We start from the raw sequence: 7,427 nt of genomic DNA, 5'->3' as shown, positions 1-7,427 counted from the left end.
AACACAAGCAGGGGGAGTGGGAGAGGAAGAAGCAGGCTCATAGCGGAAGAGCCTGATGTAGGGCTCGATCCCATAATGCAGGGATCACACCCTGAGCTGAAGGCAGACGCTTAACGACTGTGCCACCCAGGCAGCCCTTGAGAAAATAATATTAAATATTTTAATGATTTTAGGTTTACAGCAAAAAGAGCAACAGAGTTCCCGTATATCCTTCATCTAGCTTCCCCTCACGTTAACATCTTATTTATATATAACCACAGCCCATTTGCCAAAACGGAGAAATTAACACAAGTAAACTATTATCACCTACACTACAGACTTTCTTTGGATATTGCCAACTCTTCCACAAAGGGCCTTTTCCTGTTCCAGGACCATTCGGGTCCCAGATGACATTCGGTCTAAGTCACTTCCTTCAGCCCCTCTGGTCCGTGCCAGTGAATCTTGCCTTGTTTCTCATGACCTTGACAGTTTTGAAGGGCACTGCTTGGGTATTTTGTAGAGTGCCCCTCGATTTGGGTTTGTCTGATGTTTTTCTTATGACGAGACCAGGGTTAGTTTTTGCGAGAGAGGAGCACAGAGGTGAGGTGCTTTTGTATCAGACCGGGGAATACCTAAGAGCCATATAATTTATCACCGCTAATGTCAAGGAGCCGGATTGTTCCCGTGTAAAGCACTGTTCTCTCCCTTCTGCACTCCATTCTGCAGACGTCAATCATGAACTTCTCGCCACACTCGGGGAGGGGGACAAAGTTCCACCCATCGAAGGGGGAGTAGCTACATTATTACAACCTGATTGTCAATGACAGAGCAACGTATCATTTTATGGATCTGCCATCATTTAGCTGCCCGGTACACTAATGTCATATATTTCTATTGCTTTCGGTTTTTCCTTCTACCAGCAAAGCTGCAAAGGACACCACTATAGCTCAACCTCCGATGCAACAAGTATTTTCCAAGCAACCTCTCTGGAACAGGCACCGCACGCTCAGGGGACCAGTATCTGTGTACCTCTTTCCTTTTGTTTTCTTGGAAGAAATTCATGGGTTGGCATTGCTGGGTCAAAAGATAAGCACATTTTTAAGGCTTTTGATAAGTATCATTAAACAAAGCTCCAGGAAAAGTTGTACCAGTCTACTGTCTGGATTGACATATTTTTCAAAGTTTTTTTTTCCCTTCTTATTACAAAGAGAAGTTCTGTTTTTAGGAGATAACTGGAAATTACTTACTGGACATTATTTGGTGATTAAAGAATTACTGGTTTAGGTTTGTTTGTTCGTTTTAGGTGTGATAATGGTAACGTGGCTAATTTTTAGAAATAGTCCTTATCTTTAGAGGCGTGTGTTCAAGTGTTTATGGAAGAAATGACATGAGTTGGGGATTTGCTTCAGTATAACATGGGAGGCGAGGAGGGTGCGGGGTTTACCGGAAATGGGACTTGTCTTAAGTTGATTGTTGCAGCTGTGTAATTGGCCGGCTGACCTTCAACATACGACCTCTCTATATTAGCAAAAAGCCGAAAGTTTGTTTAAAAAGTTTTTACAGACTATATAAAGTGATAGCTCAGGTGAGAGTCTCCATTCTTTTATCTCCCGTGGTTAATTTCAACAGTTTGGTGTATGCACCTGTAGATTTTTTTTTAAGATTTTATTTATTTATCTGACAGAGAGACAACCAGAGAAAGAGGGAACACAAGCGGGGGGGGGGTTGGGACAGGAAGAAGCAGGCTCCCAGCAGAGCAGGGAGCCCGACTCGGGGCTTGATCCCAGGACCCTAAGATCATGCCCTGAGCCGAAGGCAGATACTTAATGACTGAGCCACCCAGGTGCCCCACGCCTCTAGATTTTTCTATGCCAATACCAACTATGTATATAGCAGATACATATATCCTTAAAACAGGAATGAGCTACCACCGTACACACCATTCCCCCCCTAGTATTTAAACGTCACCAAATTTTGCAGACGGTTGGCCACTTCAAAACTCTCTCATTCCTTAATAGCTTGGTGGCACTCCCCTGTATCAAAGAACCATAATTTATTTATCTGATCCTTTAATGGTGGGTAGCTGGCACACCTCCAGACTTCTGCTCTTAAGAACAATGATGCAGTGAACATCCTTGCACAGAATACATCTTTGTGTATCTACGTGAGTAATTCTGCAAGCTATCTTTCTAGAAGTGGAATCATTAGGTCAAAGGGTGTGCATATTTAAAATTTTAATAGAATGACTAAATTGCCCTTGTGGGAGACTTTGTAGGTCCAATGTCGGACAGTCTCTCCTAGTACATATCTGAGGACTGTTGTCACTGGGTGCTGAAAAGCAGTAGAAAAGCAACATAGAGTCACAGCTGGAAGGGGTCTCCAAGATCTTCCCATCTTGCTTCTGAGGTCACCCTCTGAGCCTCCTCGTCTGTGAACTGGGAGTCATACGAATCCCACGTGGCGATCAGGAAGATGGACCCTTCTGAAAGCCTGGCCAGGACAGGGATGCTCAAGCCACAGGAAAGGAGGGGAGCCAAGAGAGATGTGGCCAAATCTGCTCTGCCATCAGGTGTTGTACATACAGCTTTCTTGGAACAGAGCTATCCTCCTTCATTTAAGTTTTGTCTATGAATGCCTCCATGCGGCAGTGGTAGAGTTGAGCAGTCCCAGTAGAGACCATGTAGCCTGCAAAGCCTAAAACTATCTGGCTCTTGACAGAAAAAATTCGCCAACCCCAGATAGGGGTTGTAGGCCTAATAATACATGCTGATCGTTTTTAAGAACTTAGTGTGTCTCAGGCACCACTCTGAACATGTCACGTATATTACTTTTCTCAGTCCTCATAGTAACCCTATGAAGGAGACGCTATTTGTGGTAGCTAGTCTCAAAGATGGCCCCAGTGAACCACATCTCCTGGGATTCACGCTCTTGTGTGGTTTCCTCCCACAGGTCTGGGGCAGTCTTGTGCTGACTAATAGGACATGGACACGACCATGTGCCCGTGCCAGGCCGAGTCTTTAAGATGACTGGAAGTGTCTACTTCTTCCCTCTTGGATTCCTTTGGGGGACCCAGAGATGGCCCTGGAGAGATGGGGAGAAAGGCCATGGGGAAGAGAGGAGGCTCGGAGATGGGAAGAGTAGGGAGCGGCCCAGATGGCCTTGGGGGTTACACTCAAGCCTCCAGAGGACCCAACCTGGTCACCATTTGACTGCACTTGCATGAAACATCCCCCAGGCAAGACCAACAGAACTGCTCGCTGAGCCCAGGGAGCCCACAGAACTGTGAGAGGCAATAAGAGAGTTAAGCCACCAGTTCTGTAGGGGTGGGGTGGTTTCATGCAGCACCGTCCACCTGAGACATGAGCTCTACTGGGCCTAGCCCAGGTGTGTCTGAGCTCAAAGCCTTTTCCTCTCCACTGTGCCCCTGCATGGACACTGGGATTCCCCCACAGAGCTCGTCCAGATGCTGATTAAATCAGAATATCTGGGAATGAAGGCTCAGAGTAGGTATTTTTTAAATCCTGCAGGATTTGAGAAACATGGCACCATCCACCATTTCCAAAACTTGCCTAGAGACAAGAAAGGCCTGGCACGCTTATTTAAAAAACAGAGTCCTGAGCTCCCACAGATGCGCTGATTCAGAATTTCCACGGGAAGGCCCTCGTAAGCAGCAGAGTTAACGTGTTCCCCCAGGTAAATCCTATTATCAACTTTAGGAGAAAAAGGGAGAAAGGAGAGCCAGCCCCCAGGTTGGAAGGACTGTTTGACAGATGCCTGCTGAGTTAAACGTGACACCAAAACAGCTATCCCCCCCTTGCGTGTCCCCAGCAGAAATGAGTACTTACGTCTGCCAAAAGGCAAGCACAAGGATGTCCCTAAAAGCTTTCTTCATAATGTCTCAAACTGGAAACATCCCCAGTGGCCGTCCAGGGGAGCATGGCTAGATGGACCACAGCTGAGTGGCACAATGGGCTACGGGGTAGCGGCAAGAAGGCATGGAGTGCTGACAAACACCACAACACCACAACAGCACAACCCGGGTGCATCTTCCAGACGTCCTGCTGAGTGTGAAAAGCCAGACAGACAGTGCGCGTTCTACCTGCACCCAGGTCAAGGACAGAAGAGACTGACCTGTGCTGATAGGGATCCAGTAGTGGGTACTTCTCTGTTTGTGTCTTTGTGTGGGAGGGATGTTCTAGAGCTTCATGGGGGAGAAGATGCGTGTGTGTGTGTGTGTGTGTGTGTGTGTGTGTGTTCTGCTCCCTCCTAGGATGCCACGCACACAGCAGGACTCACCTGCCTCCGGGGCCCACTAGAGAGGCCTTTGCTTGCTTGCTCCTTTAGTTATTGCTTATTTGAGATATACATTATACGTTGAGATGCATACAATAAAGTGAGCAAGTCTTAAGTGTACAGCCCAATGAATGTTTACACATTTACACTGAGTCTTTGGCCTTGTGCAAAGTGCTCTTCTAGGCTCCTGGAAATGGAAGCCAAGGCTATTTAAGACACAGATCCTGTTCGTGTGAGCTTTGTAATCCGGGATGGGGTATATGACAATACAAGACAGCAGAGTAAATTTTCATTCATTCACTCACTCAGCATGTGGTTTGTGAGCACCCTACTACGTGCCAGGCACTGAAGTCAGCCCAGGAAATGCAGCAGAGACCAAGATCCCGCCTTGCCCTCATCGTGCTCAGAGTCTAGTCATCGAGTCTTGGAGCGCAGGACAATGAACAGTTAAATACACTTATTCCAACTCTTAAACATTTCCCAAATTCATTCTGATCTTCTCCCACAGAGCCTGGCCTAGTTCAGCCCCTACTGTCTCTACTCTCTGGGCTTATAGTAGTTTCCTGGCCCGCTGTGTTTCCAGTCTTCCATCTCTGACTCATTCTCCAGGCCAACAGCCCCTATTTAAGTGCTCAATCTAAAAAATTCAGTTAATGGTTCCCTGTGTTAATGGTGTCATCCTGTGTGGTCTCGAATCCTCATTGAGAGGGTCTATAGTGTGACCACAGGCACATTCTTTAAATGCCCTGAGCCTCATGTGTGCTTTCTGTAAAATGGAGATAAAATAGTAATAACGATAAACAGAACACCACCACGCCGCCTATCTCCCTGAGGAGATTGAGCTTCCATCTATCATAATAGGAATTCATAGAGCAGGTGCTAAACCTTGGCTCCCACTGCTTGCTACTCCTGCTTTTCTGCATGACCCACTAATGTCGAGGTGGTTCTATGCATGGACACACCCTTTGCTTTCAAGGCCCTGAGCTCATGATGCTTCTTCTGTCTGGAATGCCTTCCCTCTACCTTCTCCTGGCTGGATCTTACTCAGCTCGGGACTCAGGCTAGGCATTGCCTCCTCCAAGTAGCCCTCCCAGAAGCTGCATATCAAGCCGAGTGCCCTTGTCTGGATGACAAGCCCATGACAGCCCATGACACCCTGGATTGAATTTGTCCATTTGCCTCCTGTTTCTATTTGTCTCCACTTGCTCAAGTGTGAGCTCCTTCCGGGCAGGCCTGAATCAAAGGCTTCTTTATACCCCCAGCTGCAGACCCTTCCTGTTCAAGGCAGGTGCTAGATGCGTCCGCTGACATGAGCAGAACATGCCAAGCGTTTTCTTAATGCTAGTGGCCTTTGAGTTGGCCTTGAGGCATGGATAGGACTTTAAAAACTTATGTTAAAACAAAGTGTATGTGCACACAGTACCAAATCCAAGAGGAACAAAAAGGCTTACAGTGAAAATTAAAAGTAGGTCACCTCTCAACCACCCAGCACCCCTCCCCAGAGGCCATCTTTGGTATCAGTTTCTGAGTAGTCTGTGCAGGCAAGAATAGTCTGTCTCCTCCCCTACACACACGCTTTTGTATTTTGCAAAAATTTAAACCAACAGAAAAGTTACAAGAATAGTGCGATAAACACTCTGCCTAGATTCACCAATTAACATTTGGCTACATCATACAAAATATTTCACAAGCATTATATCATGTAATGCTCACCACAACCGTATAATCATGCCAATTTTGTAGATGAGGTAACTGAGGCAGCAGGCAGGTGAAGGGACTTGCCCAAGGCCACAGAGCTGGCAGGGGTGGAGATGGGCTTCCCCCTTAGGCTGCCACAGGACTTTGATCCACCTTTCTTCAGCTTGCTTTGGAGGAAAGCATTTTCTCACACTAAGTTGAAATCCACCTCCCTGGGATATTCACCAGATGATCAGTGGAAAAGTACACAGCTCTGGAAGCATTTGCTCCTTCTCCTAAAACCTCCCCATTCCCTAAGCAACAGCTGCTGTCGCTGCTGTTAACACATGCTTCAATGTCACCTCCTCTGTGAGGGCTGAGTTAGCTCACTCCACTGTTTAAAAACTCCCGTGGTCTACTCCTGGCCGCCAGGAGAATGACATTTACGCTCCTGAGCTTGGAATCCAAGGCCCTGAGTGATCTGGCCTCATGAATCGCTTTAGCCTCAACCGTCATGCTCCTTCTTGCTCTAACCTCCACCACCAGCCGCTCTCAACCTCTCACCATCTGCTTAAGTTTCCCCTCCTCCTTGAAGCTACCCCTAATTTCCCAAAAGAGTGCATTTCCCCCTTTTTGGGCTCCTGAATCTTCTGCCTGCATCTCCCTTACAGTTTTCTCCAGGCGGTTTTCTGGCCATGAGACTGGATGATGGAGGAGTGCAGTGACAGTTCGGCCTCTCCTGAACAAATTACTTCAGGAGTCTGAGCCTTAATTTCCTCAAACACATAATGGGGGAAAGAATGCCTAGCTCAGTACCTGGCGTAGAGTCAGTCTTCACTAATCTCCCGGAATAGAAGTGACAGCTCTTCAAGGCTGACATCTCTTAGTCATCCCTTGAAACTTTACCTCTTATTTCTTAACTTCTCTGAGCCTCAGTTTCCTCATATGTAAAATGGGGATGATGATGGAGAGGCTGTGAAACTTTAATGAGCTAATGAATATCAAGCACTGGGAACGGTATCTAGTCCCTATTAATAATGCTATGACCACTACCTCGCGGGGGGTGGGGGCGGGACTGGCACACAGTAGGTGCTAAATGAATCCGCTCAGGTCTGGGCTCCGGTGTCGGAAAAGGGCGCGGGAAGGCGAGGTTGGAAGTGAGGGGTTTGTAGAGCCAGCCGGGAGATCGGCTCCGCCCCTTCCCCCACGGGCCCCCGCCCCAGCCCCTGCAGCTGTCAGGACCCAGCCAGCTTCGGCGCCAGTCCACCAAACCTGAAACGTCCCATCCCGGCGCCCCCACCTTCCTTCGCCTACACAAGTTACCTTGCGCCCGGCTGCCCTTTGTCCCCGCCCCCGATTTCCATTGGCCAAAGGTTTTCTTTGTTAGCCGGAGCGCTCCCCTCCTATTGGATGGCAGGGCTGCCGATCGTGTGGAGGGCGCGGCCCCGCCCCGCGCGCTGCCCCTATCACTCCCTCCT

The sequence above is a fragment of the Ailuropoda melanoleuca genome, chromosome 17, assembly GCF_002007445.2.
Source record: "Ailuropoda melanoleuca isolate Jingjing chromosome 17, ASM200744v2, whole genome shotgun sequence".
In the NCBI taxonomy this organism is placed as follows: Eukaryota; Metazoa; Chordata; class Mammalia; order Carnivora; family Ursidae; genus Ailuropoda; species Ailuropoda melanoleuca.
Note: the sequence above shows the minus strand (reverse complement) of the source record.